The following is a 19,968-nucleotide window of genomic DNA, read 5'->3' as shown; positions in this document are numbered from 1 at the left end:
GCAAAAACACGTAGTTTTGTATTTGATCATTTTGATGTATCAACAAAGTGTTTTGGGGCATGTCCTGTCACGGGCACTAGGCCTACCCATACAAATGAGGTACCATTTTTATCGGGAGACCCGGGGGAACACTGGGTCAATGGAAGTTTCCCCTCAGATCCTAGAACTTTGCAGCACCAAAATGTGAGGAAAAAGTGTATTTTTTGCCAATTTGTGAGGTCTACTAAGGATTCTGGGTAACAGAGCCAACAAGAGCAACACTAATTACCCCATCCTGGGTTCCCCTAGGTGTCTAGTTTTCAGAAATGTCCAAGTTTGCTAGCTTTCCATAGGTGTCGGCAGAGCTAGAGCCAAAATGCACAGCTAGGCACTATGCAAAAAACAAGTCAGTTTTCATAAGAAAAATATAATGTGTCCATGTTGTGTTTTGGACCCTTCCCTGTCACGGGCACTAGGCCTACCAACACAAGTGAGGTACCATTTTTATCGGGAGGCTTGGGGGAATGCTGGGTGGAAGGAAATTTGTGGCTCCTCTCAGATTCCAGAACTTTCTGTCACCGAAATGTGAGGAAAAAGTGTTTTTTGCCAACTGGGTAACAGAACCTGGTAAGAGTGCCACAAGTTACCCCACGCTGGGTTCCCCTAGGTGTCTAGTTTTCTGAAATGTCCAGGTTTGCTAGGTTTTTCTAGGTGCTGGCTGAGCTGGAGGCCAAAATCCACAGCTAGGCACTTCGCAAAAAACAGGTCTGTTTTCTTTGGGAAAATGTGATGTGTTCACGTTGCGTTTTGGGGCATTTTCTGTCGCAGGCACTAGGCCTACAGACACAAGTTAGGTACCATTTTTATCAGAAGACTTGGGGGAATGCTGGTTGGAAGGAAATCTGTGGCTCCTCTCAGAGTCCAGAACTTTCTATCACTGAAATGTGAGGAGAAGGTATTTTTCTGGGCCCAATTGTGAGGTTTGCAAAGGATTCTAGGTAACAGAGCCTGGTGAGAGCCCCAAAAGTCACCCCATCCTGGATTCACCTAGGTGTCTAGTTTTGAAAAATGCACAGGTTTGGTAGGTTTTTCTAGGTGCCAGCTGAGCTAGAGGCCAACAATCCACAGCTAGGCACTTTGCAAAGAACACATTGGATTTCAATGTAAAAATGTAATGTGTCCATGTTGCCTTTCCTGTAGCAGGCATTAGGCCTACACACACAAGTGCGGTACCATTTTTATGGGGTGTCTTTGGGGAACACAGAATAGCAGAGCAAGTGTTATTGCCCCTTGTCTTTCTCTACATTTTTCCCTTCCAAATGTAGGAGAGAGTGTAAAAAAAAGACGCCAATTTGAGAAATGCCCTGTAATTCACATGCTAGCATGGGGACCCCGGAATTCAAAGATGTGCAAAGAACCACTGCTTCTCAACACTTTATCTTGTGCCCATTTTGGAAATAGAAAAGTTTCCTAGATACCTATTTTTCACTCGTTATATTTCAGCAAATGAATTGCTGTATACTCGGAATACAATGAAAACCCATTGCAAGGTGCAGCTCCTTTATTGGCTCTGGGTACCTAGGGTTCTTGATGAACCTACAAGCCCTATATATCCCCACAACCAGAATAGTCCAGCAGACGTAACAGTATATTGCTTTCAAAAATCTGCCATAGCTGGAAAAAGTTATAGAAGAAAACGTGGCCGGAAATGGCTCTTTTTTCACCTCGATTTCAATATATTTTTATTTTAGCTGTTACTTTTTCGTTGGAAAAAATTGAAGGATCTACACAAATGACCCCTTGCTGAATTTAGAATTTCGTCTGCTTTTCAGAAATGTCTAACTTTCTGGGATCCAGCATTGGTTTCATACCTATTTCTGTCACTAACTGCAAGGAGGCTAAAAGCACAAAAAATAGTAAAAATGGGGTATGTCCCAGTAAAATGCCCACAATTGTGTTAAAAAATGTGGTTTTCTGATTCAAGTCTGTCTGTTCCTGAAAGCAAGGAAGATGGTGATTTTAGCACCGCAAACCCTTTATTGATGCCATTTTCAGGGTAAAAACACAAGCTTTCTTCTGCAGCCCTTTTTTACGTTTTTTTTTTTTTAAACAAACTTTTTGCTGCATTTTGGTTAATTTCTTTGTGGTCTCCAGGGAAGCCTACAAACTCTGGGTACCTCTAGAATCCCTAGGATGTTGGAAATAAAAGATACAAATTTGGCGTGGGTAGCTTATGTGGACAAAATTTTTATGAGGGCCTAAGCACGAACTGCCCCAAATAGCTGAATAAACTGCCTGGCACCCGAGGGGAAAAAGGCCTGTCAGTGAAGGGGTTAATGTTTCAGTGCCAAACAACTATTTACCAGTCTCTAAAAGGGTTATATACTACTGCTCATACTCTTCAACTTTGAAAGATACCTGTCAGCCTACAACTATGGCCTTGCCTTAAATTAGCACTTTTATTGTTCGCTTTATGTGATTCATTTCAGATTGTCTTCACACAAGGTTATATTCTAATCTAAGGATTTAATTAATTACTACTTGCTGTTTAGACTTCCAAACCGCATAAACCTGACCCATTCAGTACTGTGAGAAAAGCCAGGAATGTTCAAAAGCCTTAGCACTTGCACCTTCCTGGACTCTGTGGTGAGGTTTTGGTTGTGGCACCTATTCTGTGTAATTTTAGGCTCCTGGTGGGCTACTTTGGTTTGGGCCAGGCAGTTTTGAAACAGTCCTGAACAGTTATTGACTACAATTGGCAATATTGTTTTTACAGTGGTCAGTACAGCAAACGTTTTGTTATGGTCATTAGAGAAAATGGCACTGCAGAATTGCCCAGCATCAGGGTAGCATTATCCTGAACCAGTGCAAAGCTTCCATGCTCCACATTAATTTACATATCTGTCCACAGCGGCACTGAGCTTAGTGGTTACAGGAACACATTCAATAGGGACGTAGGATACTCCGTTTCCAGCAACAATGTGCACTCTACATTCACATACATGTGTGTGTGTGTGTGTGAGGGGGGCCTTCTATGACTGTTCAATGGATTTTAGGTCTGTCCAATGGTGTGTGTGTGGATCGATAGATAGATAGATAGATAGATAGATAGATAGATAGATAGACCGACCGACCCCAATGCATTTTACATATTCTTTAAAACACGACCGTAAATGATTGACTTCACAAGTGAGACACTTCATTTAACCAGTTTTGGCAGTGATTGATTTCACAGGTTACATGCATGGATATGGCAAGTATTGCAGTGACTGATTTCAAAGGTGACATAGAAGAATAACCAGGTTAAAAAAGGTAGAATCATGAATTCACCAAAGCAGTCATTCATTCTAGCGACTTAGCAGATTCATAGCAATTCAAATCATTGATTTCTAGGGGAAGGAATGGGTTACACAGTTATTAAAGAAACAGGCGTTCCTACACAATGCCAGAGGTCAGTGTGCACGGCTGTTTAATGCGAGTGTTTAGAAAAAAAGGTAGAAGAGCTCCAAGCGCTACATAAACATGCTGTTACGGGTTCGGATACATAGCCAAATTCAATTAATTTAAGATACAACATACGATGAACTGAGAAACTCCGAGGATAGCGAGAGATCAAAGTAATTTACTACCTGATGAGATTGCTCCTCTCCGACGCTGCGTGTTTTGCACGTTCCTGTCCACTTCACTCCATCGGACTGAAGTTCACAAGATCAGGGCCAATGTGTAACTGAATGACAGCAAAGCCTACCTCATGGTGATTCACAGGTACTTCCTTGTTTTCAGAATATTCTGAAAGATAGCCCGCTCAGATTGGAAAGAAAGAAGAAAAAAGACTTTGGCACTTCAGCTGGCAAGGCACTCCCCCACTTGCACTTTGCCCTCTTAGTCCAAGTCCATTTCTGACTTTAAAGGAAGTCATCTGGGACTGTTCAATCAAGCATAGTAATGAAGGTGATGCCTATGCATTTGTTTGCTGATGGATTTTATTTCCGGGTCAACTTCTCAGTAGTAGCCTGAAAGGAAATAAACATTCAACACTACTGTGACCTGATGTTCAGAACAAGGTCACTCTACCTTACTACTTTTCACTTTGTTTTGGAATTTATTTTTCAATTGGTCAAAAGAAGAACAACCGGACCTTGAAATTAAAACATGCAAAAGTGCAGTCTCTGAGATGCAATTAAATAACACAATGTCATTCGTGTGTGTCAGCAGAGGCTCTTTTTAATTGAGACTCGCTCATTGGTAGGTTGAATTGAGCTCTGACTCAGCCGGCTAAATGTCACTTCTGGTCAGAAGACTGGAACCTTAACTTCATATATGATATTGTTCCCATGTCTAGCGGTACTTAAGAACGGTAGGGGATTCAGGCAGCTTTGTCACCTGTGGGGCGCCATCCTACAGACCCCTTCAGATAATGCAGGGAGCTTCTTTGTGTCTTTCAGAATACTCCTATTCTATTTTTATAACTCACAATACTGCTTTACCCAGGTTTTGGGGCCGTTCATTAACTTTACATTTTGGTGTATCATTTCACTTTTATCATGTCTCATTTTATGTATCTTAGCAATTAGTTGAATGCTTAATGACAAAGGACTCGTGTACATGCTCTGTGCAAAACATTTTGACAACAGCCAATATTTTCTTGTCATATAAATTGACGAATGATACAAAAAAATGCATAGGAGTTTCATGAGTCCCTTTGTCACATATACAAAGGGGAGAGGATGGCTATCCTTCCAGCCACCTATGTGAAATTGGAAGTCTCCAGTCAAACTATTAAGTAGAGTCTTCTTGGCTCAGAAAGAGAATCATATCAATTTGCTCCATTATATATTCCATCAAATATATTTGTATTCCATCAAATATAAGTGTAGTGTACTATATTCCTAAAAAGAGAAAAACTGGTAGCACTGGTATCAGGGATATTCCGCACCTCCCTACTATCTGAATTTACCCACGACCCATCGCTCTCTTGCACTATGGAGGGGCTTAAAATGGCTACATGATTACTATAACCAAGATTAAGACAACCCTTCTCTGCTTCTGAGAGATTCCTGCATGCTTCACTGGAACCTCGAGTAACTATTTACTTATTATCATTATGTGCCACATTAACCTGGTATTTACATACTTCAGGCTTGAGAACGTCGTCTAAAACGAAACACATGTCGACTTTCTTCTAACGTTTGAAATATAATGACTGACTTTTTCATCAGTAAGTTGGACCTGCTCTGTGAAGCAGACCATCAACGGACTCTGTGGTGCTCTTGGTGCATTAATATGTACTATATTCCTGTTCATGTGAATCACTCATTCAAGTCTCTCAACTTTTTGTCTGACACTGCAAAGCAGAGGTGAATACCTGCCATGTAATTAAACATATATTAGGGATGCAAAGACAGCTTTTAAAAGCTACATATTCTTTAGTTCCATTTTTTAAATATGGACCACATGAAATTAACATAATTGATGATGTGCCATGCTAAATGGTTGTATATTTCAAACTAAAAAAAGATTAGCCCATAGAGCATGGGTGGCGTTTTCCATTCAGAAACCTCAGAGATTTGTGATCATGTTCAGTTTTTATAAGTGCTTTTGATTGTTTGAGTACTGCACATACAAAAAATACGTTGAATATTATCACAAATAGAAATGTGACAAAGGCTTTTAAAAGCACCTGTTATAAAGTCTCATGTATGTTTATCATCATAGTAAGGAGCAGTTCAGCTTTTGAGTGACAGAAAGTGACGTTTTAAGGTATGCTGCGAGAGAGACAGAGACACAGAGGAGAAAGCGCTTTCATGAGGACTACTACTCCCAGTGTCCTTGGCTTCAGCTGGTCTGCCCCTCCACAGCAGGCGTAAGGGGAGTTTACATCTCCTGCAGGTCTGGGCTATGCTGAAGTGAAGCCCTTACAGAGGACAAGCCCATCTGAGGCACATTAGAGGCCAGGTCAGACTCTAACTCCTGAGTTTTTAGTCTGAAAGCAGGTGAGAGGATAACTTTGAGGAGGGCCTTCCTGTAAACTCAGTCTTGGACTAGGTGCCCTGGGTGGGTGATTCATATTTATTTTTTTCCTACGTGTTGTTCGTGCTTTGTTTTTGTCTCTTTATACTACTCTACTATCCGTTTTTACTTTTTGCTTTTCCCTTGATTAATAGATGAATAACTGCCCTTGAATCATCATAAATCTTAGCTACATACATCTTTAGTCATACCAAGAACTAACGTTGGGCTGCTGATGAATAATTACCTTCCTTTTAGAGCTGACATCCTTGGCGTGGTTTCCCCTAACCGTTTTGCCTTCAGACCTCCTGTTTGCTGACTTGGTTTTTGTTGGCTTCAGGACTCTGGGCACCCCACCACTGCTGACCAGCGCTTAAGTGCAGGTGCTGTGTCCCTAAGCCTTACTATTGGTTTAGTCCACAATTGGCATATTTAATGAATTTCTAAGCCCCTAGTAGTGTGCACTACTTTCACCCCGGGCCTGTAAAATAAATGGTATTAGTGGGCCTGCAACACTGATTATGCCACCCACTTAAGTAGCCCTATAAACATGACTCAGGCCTGCAGTTCCAAAGCTTGTGTGTGCAGTTTTAAGCTGCACTGTCAACTTGGCAAGTTAAGCCTCTTGCCAGGACCATCTCTTCCTTTTTAATACACATGTCTCCCCCTAAGGTAGGCCCTAAACATCCCCTGGGGCAATGTATTTGTCCAGGTAGAAAAACTCTGTTTCTTCCATAGATGAACATTGGGATTGCCTTATTGCCTTTTAGAAGTATAGTTTCCAATTGGGAATAGATGGGAACCCAGGTTCAGTGTCTCTGGAATCACAATTTAAAATCATAACTTATGGTGAGGTCGGATTATAAATTGCAATTCTGAAAATGCCACTTTTAGAAAGTTGGCATTTTCTTACTTTAAATCATCTAGTGCCTTCTGCTTGTCTCGGAAAACATGGCTGGGTGGGTTCCCTACAGGCAGCCACAGAAAAAGGGACCTTAGCTGTGACTGAGTGGCCATCTGCATGTTGATGGCCTATCCTGAGCAGGATGGGAGAGAGGAGCTGACACTTACACCTGAATTGGCTGGGTCCTGAGCCCTCACAAAGGGCTGCATAACCCTTTGTAGTGTGTCTGGAGCCAGGGCAGAAAGGGCAGAAAGGGCAGAGACTTTGTGCACTTCAAGGGCCTCTGTCTGAAGTCTCTCCCACTTCAAAGGCACCACTGGTTTTAAGAATTGGACTTCTGACCCTACCAAATCAGTATATGTCTGGACCTGAGGACATCCTGCCAGGAAGAAGGACTGCTGTGCTGCTAAAGGGACTGCCACTCTGCTGGAACTCTGCTGGACTTTGAGGGACTCCTGATGTGCTGTGGCTGCCCTACTGCCTTCCTTGCATGGGAGTAAGAAGAACAGGACCTGCATCTCTACAGACCCAGAACCATAGTGGCTCCAGGGGTTTGCTGGCTTTCCTCCTGTTCTGAAGCTCCAGGGACATCAAAGACTTCACTCAACTCTGGTACAGCTTCTGGACTCTGCCAAGTGTGAGTCCTATGCTAGCAAGTGGTGCAAATCCTGTCCTGTGCCTATCGAAGTGGGTTTTGCAGCTGTTTCTACAGAAATGCATGCATCATTGTCACTGTGCCGATCACAACTGCTGCATCTCTCTTCAATGACAATGCATCAGCGCTGCGGACAAAGACATCACAGCACCAACTGCGTGGCTCAGAACTGGTGCATCACCCTCAGTCCTTTACACATCACCTTCCCATCATCAGCTGTGCTGCTCAATGACAACGCATCACCTTCATTACAAAGGTTTTGATGCTGCACCGCTGCTTGGGGACATTGCATTGACGACTGCATGGCTCAACAGTGATGCATCCCTGTCTGTGTGCATCGGAACAGGTGCCTCACCTTCGCGTCATCCCCTCTGCTCCTCACATAGGATCTTTGACGTTGACTCAACCCTTCACACAAGGTACTTTTTTCAGTGGGACAAGGCTGGTCCTTGTAGCTGGCCAATCTCCATTGTGTCCTACCTGACCTTTTGCATTTACCATGGTATAGCGTGACCAGAATGCCCTGGTTGGGCCTTTAAGTTTCTAAACACCATGGGCCTCATTTACAAGGAGCTTGCACTGCTGCATGCCATTTTTTTTATGCAGCAATGGCACAATCTGTGCTCCGCCCTGCTCCATCTCTACAAACTGATGCACTGGGCCTAATGCATCAGTTTGAAGATGCCTGCATCACATTATACCTGCACCAGGTATAATGCATGCGGGGTAGGCATTCCCATAATAAAAGCCACATAGAAATGACACCATGAATTTTGTGTCACTCTACGACATGACTGCGTCAAAATCCTTACGACTGCTCCAACCAGGCATAGTGATTGATGCAGGGTTTTTTAAATGGGACTCACCTCTGTGTTCTGTTGCATTGCTGAAGTTGTGTCAGCTTTCCGATGCAACTCCAGCAATGTGTCACTATAGCGTCAGCAAATGCCTCAATATTTCTGACACATCAGTGAAATCTTGTGCCATGTAGCTCTGTATTGTAACGACAGCACATCCATGGAGTTGTTAGGGCATTTGCGGCAGGCGCAAGAAATCTGACGAATCAATGCCGATGTGTCAGTTCTTGTAAATGAGGACTCATGTTGCAGTTATTCTTTAAAAATTCTTATCTCGAATTCTGCTTCTTGGATTTAAATTAAGTTGTATTTTTATAACCACCTTTCGATTATTTTTGTTTGGTGTTTTCACTGCTACTGTTTTAAGTCTTGCACAAGTACTTTAGATATTGCCTCCTAAATGAAACCTGCCTGCTCTGTGCCTAGCGGTTCATTTATGGTGTGAATCTGATTTAACTAGGATTGTATTATGTGCTTGGACAGGGCGCATACCTCGGCCAACCAGAAACCCAGTTTCTAACACTTCCTTTCGTCTAACTCATGACATTGAATCGTATTTGCTTCACTTTTGTTTTTGCACAAAGAGGAAACATAAAAGAGCATCTACTAATGATAGCCAAAACAAAAGACCACTCATAAACTCAGGCAGTGGTCTAAATAAACTATTGAGTATTTTGGATAAAGTAATCCTAACCAGAGGACATACCACCAGAAGTCCATTATAGTCCTTCTGATTTTGTTGGAAAGTCTTTGTCCAGTACTCACAAAAACATAGCCCCAGGCAGTAAATAAAAGTCAATAAGTATGTCAATGTACGCTCTGGAACAGTTCAAAAAGGCATTGTTACCAGGGGTTAGTGAGAAGCAGACTAGATCAGTGGTTCCCAACCTGTGGTCCGGGGACCACTGGGAGTCCGCGAAGCCTCCTCTTGGGGTCCCCAACTGCTTAGTATATTAAATATTAACAGCTTAGGTCCATAGCTTTCAGTACTGATTCAGTAGGTTGTCCCCAGATTCCAATAATGATTCAGTTGGGGTCCCTGTGATCCAGTAAAGATAAAGTGGGGGGCCACCGAAGTCAAAAGGTTGTGAACCACTGGACTAGATCATCATTAGACAATGGTCAGGTTATGTTTAGGGCGGCTGGCAAGCAACCTCTCTGATTAATGGAATGTGTGAAGCACAGTCTGAAAGCATGGAAATTACCTCCTCCTCCCTTTTCCTCCATCCAGTCCTTTCATGAGAGATGTAATCTCAGTCCCGCAGCACCTTTTCCTTAGCTGACATATAACAGTTTCCCCAATATCGCTGAAATTACGCAGCAACCACTCAAAACGGAGGTGCTTCCACCAATCCTTCCTGAGTTTTTTCTTTCTGTAGAGCTGTTTCCCCTTAGCTGACTATGGTGATATTATTTTGATGTACTGCATTCTTGTTATGATTGCTGGAGATAATGGTGTACTATACCAAACCACAGTCGCTTATTCGAATGAGACATGCTTTAACAGTAGTCAGTTCGAGCATTTTTTACATAAATCATTGAGAATAACAGCCTTTGTGTTCAGCGCGATATGAGGCTTTTCTTCCTTGCCGAAGATGGCGGTGTTTGAAGGATTGGTTCCGAAATTACAGTTGTTTAGAAACTGGCTGAAACAGGAGTTTGGGTCGGATATCAACCTTGAGCCTGCTGATCCTGTAAAGAGTTGGGTTCCTGCTATTTTGAGAGTTATTGGTGGCGTTTTCCTTCCTGTTAGCGGCACATTACTTAAAGGTCCTTACAATGGAGGAGACATTGGATGAAGTGACAGAGCCATCCACTGAGGTCCCAATAATGCCCACGTTGCAAGAGAAGTCAAATTCCTCCTAACGTTCATAGAATCCAGGACATTGATGACCCAAACATGGATCAGGAAGAAGAAGGAAGAAGGGGGTGTTTTATTTCGAGGCCTGAAATAGTGCAACATTCGCGTGACAATCTCATTTTTCCAACTCCTCTTACTACCGCTGAGTAGGATTATCTCTTTACACAATAGCAATACTACTACTAGAGCTTTTCCCTTCACATTCTAGTGCATGAGGAGGACAAGTCCTCTTTCTGATGGTTCTTGACCGGGAGCTGCCTGGTGGATACATTTGCTTAACCCCTTCGCTGCCAGGCCTTTTCCCCCTCCTGTGCCAGGCCTTTTTTTGCCTATTTGGGGCAGTTCGCGCTTAGGCCCTCATAACTTTTTGTCCACATAAGCTAACCAAGCCAAATTTGCGTCCTTTTTTTCCAACATCCTAGGGATTCTAGAGGTACCCAGACTTTGTGGGTTCCCCTGAAGGAGGCCAAGAAATTGGCCAAAATACAGTGAAAATTTCGTTTTTTTCAAAAAAATTGGAAAAAGTGGCTGCAGAAGAAGGCTTGTGGTTTTTCCCCTGAAAATGGCATCAACAAAGGGTTTGCAGTGCTAAACTCAGCAGCTTCCCAGCTTTCAGGAACAGGCAGACTTGAATCAGAAAACCCAATTTTTCAACACAATTTTGGCATTTTACTGGGGCATACCCCATTTGTGCAATTTTTTGTGCTTCCAGCCTCCTTCCAGTCAGTGACAGGAATGGTCATGAAACCAATGCTGGATCCCAGAAACCTAAACATTTCTGAAAAGTAGACAAAATTCTGAATTCAGCAAGGGGTCATTTGTGTAGATCCTACAAGGGTTTCCTACAGAAAATAACAGCTGAAAAAGAAAAATATTGAAATTGAGGTGAAAAAAACATCAATTTTTCTCTACGTTTTACTCTGTAACTTTTCCCTGCAATGTCAGATTATCGAAAGCAATATACCGTTACGTCTGCTGGACTCCTCTGGTTGCGGGGATATATAGGGTTTGTAGGTTCATCAAGAACCCGAGGAACCCAGAGCCAATAAATGAGCTGCACCCTGCAGTGCGTTTTCATTCTATACCGGGTATACAGCAATTCATTTGCTGAAATATAAGGAGTAAAAAATTGCTATCAAGAAAACCTTTGCATTTCCAAAAAGGGCACAAGATAAGGTGTTGAGGAGCAGTGGTTATTTGCACATCTCTGAATTCCGGGGTGACCATAGTAGCACGTGAATTACAGGGAATTTCTCAAATAGATGTCTTTTTTACACACACTCCTATATTTGGAAGGAAAAAATGTAGAGAAAGACAAGGGGCAATAGTACTTGTTTTGCTAATCTATGTTCCCCCAAGTCTCCCGATAAAAATGGTACCCCACTTGTGTGGGTAGGCCTAGCACCCGCGACAGGATATGCCCCAAAACACAACGTGGACACATCACAGAAAACAGAGCTGTTTTTAGCAAAGTGACTACCTGTAGATTTTGGCCTCTAGCTCAGCCGCCACCTAGGGAAACCTACCAAACCTGTGCATTTCTGAAAACTAGAGACCTAGGGGAATCCAAGGAGGGGTGACTTGTGGGGCTCGGACCAGGTTCTGTTACCCAGAATCCTTTGCAAACCTCAAAATTTGGCTAAAAAAACACATGTTCCTCACATTTCTGTGGCAGAAAGTTCTGGAATCTGAGAGGAGCCACAAATTTCCTTCCTCCCAGCGTTCCCCCACGTCTCCCGATAAAAATGATACCTCACTTGTGTGGGTAGGCCTAGCGCCCGCGACAGGATATGCCCCAAAACACAACGTGGACATATCACAGAAAACAGAGCTGTTTTTAGCAAAGTGACTACCTGTAGATTTTGGCCTCTAGCTCAGCCGCCACCTAGGGAAACCTACCAAACCTGTGCATTTCTGAAAACTAGAGACCTAGGGGAATCCAAGGAGGGGTGACTTGCGGGGCTCGGACCAGGTTCTGTTACCCAGAATCCTTTGCAAACCTCAAAATTTGGCTAAAAAAACACATGTTCCTCACATTTCTGTGGCAGAAAGTTCTGGAATCTGAGAGGAGCCACAAATTTCCTTCCACCCAGCGTTCCCCCACGTCTCCCGATAAAAATGATACCTCACTTGTGTGGGTAGGCCTAGCGCCCGCGACAGGATATGCCCCAAAACACAACGTGGACATATCACAGAAAACAGAGCTGTTTTTAGCAAAGTGACTACCTGTAGATTTTGGCCTCTAGCTCAGCCGCCACCTAGGGAAACCTACCAAACCTGTGCATTTCTGAAAACTAGAGACCTAGGGGAATCCAAGGAGGGGTGACTTGCGGGGCTCGGACCAGGTTCTGTTACCCAGAATCCTTTGCAAATCTCAAAATTTGGCTAAAAAAACACATGTTCCTCACATTTCTTTGGCAGAAAGTTCTGGAATCTGAGAGGAGCCACAAATTTCGTTCCACCCAGCGTTCCCCCATGTCTCCCGATAAAAATGATACCTCACTTGTGTGGGTAGGCCTAGCGCCCGCGACAGGATATGCCCCAAAACACAACTTGGACATATCACAGAAAACAGAGCTGTTTTTAGCAAAGTGACTACCTGTAGATTTTGGCCTCTAGCTCAGCCGCCACCTAGGGAAACCTACCAAACCTGTGCATTTCTGAAAACTAGAGACCTAGGGGAATCCAAGGAGGGGTGACTTGCGGGGCTCGGACCAGGTTCTGTTACCCAGAATCCTTTGCAAATCTCAAAATTTGGCTAAAAAAACACATGTTCCTCACATTTCTGTGGCAGAAAGTTCTGGAATCTGAGAGGAGCCACAAATTTCCTTCCACCCAGCATTCCCCCACGTCTCCCGATAAAAATGATACCTCACTTGTGTGGGTAGGCCTAGCGCCCGCGACAGGATATGCCCCAAAACACAACGTGGACATATCACAGAAAACAGAGCTGTTTTTAGCAAAGTGACTACCTGTAGATTTTGGCCTCTAGCTCAGCCGGCACCTAGGGAAACCTACCAAACCTGTGCATTTCTGAAAACTAGAGACCTAGGGGAATCCAAGGAGGGGTGACTTGTGTGGCTCGGACCAGGTTCTGTTACCCAGAATCCTTTGGAAACCTCAAAATTTGGCTAAAAAAACACATGTTCCTCACATTTCTGTGGCAGAAAGTTCTGGAATCTGAGAGGAGCCACAAATTTCCTTCCTCCCAGCGTTCCCCCACGTCTCCCGATAAAAATGATACCTCACTTGTGTGGGTAGGCCTAGCGCCCGCGACAGGATATGCCCCAAAACACAACGTGGACATATCACAGAAAACAGAGCTGTTTTTAGCAAAGTGACTACCTGTAGATTTTGGCCTCTAGCTCAGCCGCCACCTAGGGAAACCTACCAAACCTGTGCATTTCTGAAAACTAGAGACCTAGGGGAATCCAAGGAGGGGTGACTTGCGGGGCTCGGACCAGGTTCTGTTACCCAGAATCCTTTGCAAACCTCAAAATTTGGCTAAAAAAACACATGTTCCTCACATTTCTGTGGCAGAAAGTTCTGGAATCTGAGAGGAGCCACAAATTTCCTTCCACCCAGCGTTCCCCCATGTCTCCCGATAAAAATGATACCTCACTTGTGTGGGTAGGCCTAGCGCCCGCGACAGGATATGCCCCAAAACACAACGTGGACATATCACAGAAAACAGAGCTGTTTTTAGCAAAGTGACTACCTGTAGATTTTGGCCTCTAGCTCAGCCGCCACCTAGGGAAACCTACCAAACCTGTGCATTTCTGAAAACTAGAGACCTAGGGGAATCCAAGGAGGGGTGACTTGCGGGGCTCGGACCAGGTTCTGTTACCCAGAATCCTTTGCAAATCTCAAAATTTGGCTAAAAAAACACATGTTCCTCACATTTCTTTGGCAGAAAGTTCTGGAATCTGAGAGGAGCCACAAATTTCGTTCCACCCAGCGTTCCCCCATGTCTCCCGATAAAAATGATACCTCACTTGTGTGGGTAGGCCTAGCGCCCGCGACAGGATATGCCCCAAAACACAACTTGGACATATCACAGAAAACAGAGCTGTTTTTAGCAAAGTGACTACCTGTAGATTTTGGCCTCTAGCTCAGCCGCCACCTAGGGAAACCTACCAAACCTGTGCATTTCTGAAAACTAGAGACCTAGGGGAATCCAAGGAGGGGTGACTTGCGGGGCTCGGACCAGGTTCTGTTACCCAGAATCCTTTGCAAATCTCAAAATTTGGCTAAAAAAACACATGTTCCTCACATTTCTGTGGCAGAAAGTTCTGGAATCTGAGAGGAGCCACAAATTTCCTTCCACCCAGCATTCCCCCACGTCTCCCGATAAAAATGATACCTCACTTGTGTGGGTAGGCCTAGCGCCCGCGACAGGATATGCCCCAAAACACAACGTGGACATATCACAGAAAACAGAGCTGTTTTTAGCAAAGTGACTACCTGTAGATTTTGGCCTCTAGCTCAGCCGGCACCTAGGGAAACCTACCAAACCTGTGCATTTCTGAAAACTAGAGACCTAGGGGAATCCAAGGAGGGGTGACTTGTGTGGCTCGGACCAGGTTCTGTTACCCAGAATCCTTTGGAAACCTCAAAATTTGGCTAAAAAAACACATGTTCCTCACATTTCTGTGGCAGAAAGTTCTGGAATCTGAGAGGAGCCACAAATTTCCTTCCACCCAGCGTTCCCCCACGTCTCCCGATAAAAATGATACCTCACTTGTGTGGGTAGGCCTAGCGCCCGCGACAGGATATGCCCCAAAACACAACGTGGACATATCACAGAAAACAGAGCTGTTTTTAGCAAAGTGACTACCTGTAGATTTTGGCCTCTAGCTCAGCCGCCACCTAGGGAAACCTACCAAACCTGTGCATTTCTGAAAACTAGAGACCTAGGGGAATCCAAGAAGGGGTGACTTGCGGGGCTCGGACCAGGTTCTGTTACCCAGAATCCTTTGCAAATCTCAAAATTTGGCTAAAAAAACACATGTTCCTCACATTTCTGTGGCAGAAAGTTCTGGAATCTGAGAGGAGCCACAAATTTCCTTCCACCCAGCGTTCCCCCATGTCTCCCGATAAAAATGATACCTCACTTGTGTGGGTAGGCCTAGCGCCCGCGACAGGATATGCCCCAAAACACAACTTGGACATATCACAGAAAACAGAGCTGTTTTTAGCAAAGTGACTACCTGTAGATTTTGGCCTCTAGCTCAGCCGCCACCTAGGGAAACCTACCAAACCTGTGCATTTCTGAAAACTAGAGACCTAGGGGAATCCAAGGAGGGGTGACTTGCGGGGCTCGGACCAGGTTCTGTTACCCAGAATCCTTTGCAAACCTAAAAATTTGGCTAAAAAAACACATGTTCCTCACATTTCTGTGGCAGAAAGTTCTGGAATCTGAGAGGAGCCACAAATTTCCTTCCACCCAGCGTTCCCCCATGTCTCCCGATAAAAATGATACCTCACTTGTGTGGGTAGGCCTAGCGCCCGCGACAGGATATGCCCCAAAACACAACGTGGACATATCACAGAAAACAGAGCTGTTTTTAACAAAGTGACTACCTGTAGATTTTGGCCTCTAGCTCAGCCGCCACCTAGGGAAACCTACCAAACCTGTGCATTTCTGAAAACTAGAGACCTAGGGGAATCCAAGGAGGGGTGACTTGCGGGGCTCGGACCAGGTTCTGTTACCCAGAATCCTTTGCAAATCTCAAAATTTGGCTAAAAAAACACATGTTCCTCACATTTCTGTGGCAGAAAGTTCTGGAATCTGAGAGGAGCCACAAATTTCCTTCCACCCAGCATTCCCCCACGTCTCCCGATAAAAATGATACCTCACTTGTGTGGGTAGGCCTAGCGCACGCGACAGGATATGCCCCAAAACACAACGTGGAAATATCACAGAAAACAGAGCTGTTTTTAGCAAAGTGACTACCTGTAGATTTTGGCCTCTAGCTCAGCCGGCACCTAGGGAAACCTACCAAACCTGTGCATTTCTGAAAACTAGAGACCTAGGGGAATCCAAGGAGGGGTGACTTGTGTGGCTCGGACCAGGTTCTGTTACCCAGAATCCTTTGCAAACCTCAAAATTTGGCTAAAAAAACACATGTTCCTCACATTTCTGTGGCAGAAAGTTCTGGAATCTGAGAGGAGCCACAAATTTCCTTCCACCCAGCGTTCCCCCACGTCTCCCGATAAAAATGATACCTCACTTGTGTGGGTAGGCCTAGCGCCCGCGACAGGATATGCCCCAAAACACAACGTGGACATATCACAGAAAACAGAGCTGTTTTTAGCAAAGTGACTACCTGTAGATTTTGGCCTCTAGCTCAGCCGCCACCTAGGGAAACCTACCAAACCTGTGCATTTCTGAAAACTAGAGACCTAGGGGAATCCAAGGAGGGGTGACTTGTGTGGCTCGGACCAGGTTCTGTTACCCAGAATCCTTTGGAAACCTCAAAATTTGGCTAAAAAAACACATGTTCCTCACATTTCTGTGGCAGAAAGTTCTGGAATCTGAGAGGAGCCACAAATTTCCTTCCACCCAGCGTTCCCCCACGTCTCCCGATAAAAATGATACCTCACTTGTGTGGGTAGGCCTAGCGCCCGCGACAGGATATGCCCCAAAACACAACGTGGACATATCACAGAAAACAGAGCTGTTTTTAGCAAAGTGACTACCTGTAGATTTTGGCCTCTAGCTCAGCCGCCACCTAGGGAAACCTACCAAACCTGTGCATTTCTGAAAACTAGAGACCTAGGGGAATCCAAGGAGGGGTGACTTGCGGGGCTCGGACCAGGTTCTGTTACCCAGAATCCTTTGGAAACCTCAAAATTTGGCTAAAAAAACACATGTTCCTCACATTTCTGTGGCAGAAAGTTCTGGAATCTGAGAGGAGCCACAAATTTCCTTCCACCCAGCGTTCCCCCACGTCTCCCGATAAAAATGATACCTCACTTGTGTGGGTAGGCCTAGCGCCCGCGACAGGATCTGCCCCAAAACACAACGTGGACATATCACAGAAAACAGAGCTGTTTTTAGCAAAGTGACTACCTGTAGATTTTGGCCTCTAGCTCAGCCGCCACCTAGGGAAACCTACCAAACCTGTGCATTTCTGAAAACTAGAGACCTAGGGGAATCCAAGGAGGGGTGACTTGCGGGGCTCGGACCAGGTTCTGTTACCCAGAATCCTTTGCAAACCTCAAAACTTGGCTAAAAAAACACATGTTCCTCACATTTCTGTGGCAGAAAGTTCTGGAATCTGAGAGGAGCCACAAATTTCCTTCCACCCAGCGTTCCCCCACGTCTCCCGATAAAAATGATACCTCACTTGTGTGGGTAGGCCTAGCGACCGCGACAGGATATGCCCCAAAACACAACGTGGACATATCACAGAAAACAGAGCTGTTTTTAGCAAAGTGACTACCTGTAGATTTTGGCCTCTAGCTCAGCCGCCACCTAGGGAAACCTACCAAACCTGTGCATTTCTGAAAACTAGAGACCTAGGGGAATCCAAGGAGGGGTGACTTGCGGGGCTCGGACCAGGTTCTGTTACCCAGAATCCTTTGCAAATCTCAAAATTTGGCTAAAAAAACACATGTTCCTCACATTTCTGTGGCAGAAAGTTCTGGAATCTGAGAGGAGCCACAAATTTCCTTCCACCCAGCGTTCCCCCACGTCTCCCGATAAAAATGATACCTCACTTGTGTGGGTAGGCCTAGCGCCCGCGACAGGATATGCCCCAAAACACAACGTGGACATATCACAGAAAACAGAGCTGTTTTTAGCAAAGTGACTACCTGGAGATTTTGGCCTCTAGCTCAGCCGCCACCTAGGGAAACCTACCAAACCTGTACATTTCTGAAAACTAGAGACCTAGGGGAATCCAAGGAGGGGTGACTTGTGTGGCTCGGACCAGGTTCTGTTACCCAGAATCCTTTGCAAACCTCAAAATTTGGCTAAAAAAACACATGTCCCTCACATTTCTGTGGCAGAAAGTTCTGGAATCTGAGAGGAGCTACAAATTTCCTTCCACCCAGCGTTCCCCGAAGTCTCCCGATAAAAATGATACCTCACTTGCGTGGGTAGGCCTAGCGCCGGCGACAGGAAACACCCCAAAGCGCAACGTGGACACATCCTAAATTTTGGAAAAAACAGAGGTGTTTTTTGCGAAGTGCCTACCTGTAGATTTTGGCCTCTAGCTCAGCCGGCACCTAGGGAAACCTACCAAACCTGTACATTTCTGAAAACTAGAGACCTAGGGGAATCCAAGGAGGGGTGACTTGCGGGGCTCGGACCAGGTTCTGTTACCCAGAATCCTTTGCAAACCTCAAAATTTGGCTAAAAATAGACATGTTACTCACATTTCTGTGGCAGAAAGTTATGGAATCTGAGAGGAGCCACAAATTTCCTTCTACCCAGCGTTCCTCCAAGTCTCCCGATAAAAATGATACCTCACTTGCGTGGGTAGGCCTAGCGCCGGCGACAGGAAACACCCCAAAGCGCAACGTGGACACATCCTAAATTTTGGAAAAAAACAGAGGTGTTTTTTGCGAAGTGCCTACCTGTAGATTTTGGCCTCTAGCTCAGCCGGCACCTAGGGAAACCTACCAAACCTGTGCATTTCTGAAAACTAGAGACCTAGGGGAATCCAAGGAGGGGTGACTTGCGGGGCTCGGACCAGGTTCTGTTACCCAGAATGCTTTGCAAACCTCAAAATTTGGCTAAAAAAACACATGTCCCTCACATTTCTGTGGCAGAAAGTTCTGGAATCTGAGAGGAGCTACAAATTTCCTTCCACCCAGCGTTCCCCCAAGTCTCCCGATAAAAATGATACCTCACTTGCGTGGGTAGGCCTAGCGCCGGCGACAGGAAACACCCCAAAGCGCAACGTGGACACATCCTAAATTTTGGAAAAAAACAGAGGTGTTTTTTGCGAAGTGCCTACCTGTAGATTTTGGCCTCTAGCTCAGCCGGCACCTAGGGAAACCTACCAAACCTGTGCATTTCTGAAAACTAGAGACCTAGGGGAATCCAAGGAGGGGTGACTTGCGGGGCTCGGACCAGGTTCTGTTACCCAGAATCCTTTGCAAACCTCAAAATTTGGCTAAAAATACACATGTTACTCACATTTCTGTGGCAGAAAGTTCTGGAATCTGAGAGGAGCCACAAATTTCCTTCTACCCAGCGTTCCCCCAAGTCTCCCGATAAAAATGATACCTCACTTGTGTGGGTAGGACTAGCGCCCACGAAAGGAAAGGGCCCAAAACACAACGTGGACACATCACATTTTTTTATAAAAAGCAGTGCCTACCTGTGGATTTTGGCCTTTAGCTCAGCCGACACCTGAGGAAACCTAGCAAACCAGTGCATTTCTGAAAACTAGAAACCCAGGGGAATCCAAGATGGGGTGACTTGCGGGGCTCTGACCAGGTTATGTTACCCAGAATCCTTTGCAAACATCAAAATTTGGCCCAAAAAACACTTTTTCCTCTCATTTCGGTGACAGAAAGTTCTGGAATCTGAGAGGAGCCACAAATTTCCTTCCACCCAGCGTTCCCCTAAGTCTCTCGATAAAAATGGTACACCACTTCTGTGGGTAGGCCTAGCGCCCACAAAAGGAAATGGCCCAAAACACAACGTGGACACAACATATTTTTTCACAGAAAACAGAGGTGTTTT

At 44.9% G+C, this 19,968-nt stretch overlaps 1 protein-coding gene across 1 annotated transcript in view; it reads right to left on the bottom strand.

Annotated features, from left to right (window-relative positions):
* SLC28A1 (solute carrier family 28 member 1) overlaps positions 1-3,707 on the bottom strand; it is a 320,021-nt gene extending 316,314 nt beyond the window's left edge. Inside the window, exon 1 of the mRNA XM_069222341.1 lies at positions 3,609-3,707. The gene's annotated coding sequence lies outside the window, so the exon portion shown is untranslated. The remainder of the gene's footprint in view (positions 1-3,608) is intronic.
* Positions 3,708-19,968: the final 16,261 nt, after the last annotated feature.

This window comes from Pleurodeles waltl, chromosome 3_1 (assembly GCF_031143425.1).
Source record: "Pleurodeles waltl isolate 20211129_DDA chromosome 3_1, aPleWal1.hap1.20221129, whole genome shotgun sequence".
In the NCBI taxonomy this organism is placed as follows: Eukaryota; Metazoa; Chordata; class Amphibia; order Caudata; family Salamandridae; genus Pleurodeles; species Pleurodeles waltl.
This window is presented reverse-complemented; position numbering and strand designations above follow the sequence as displayed.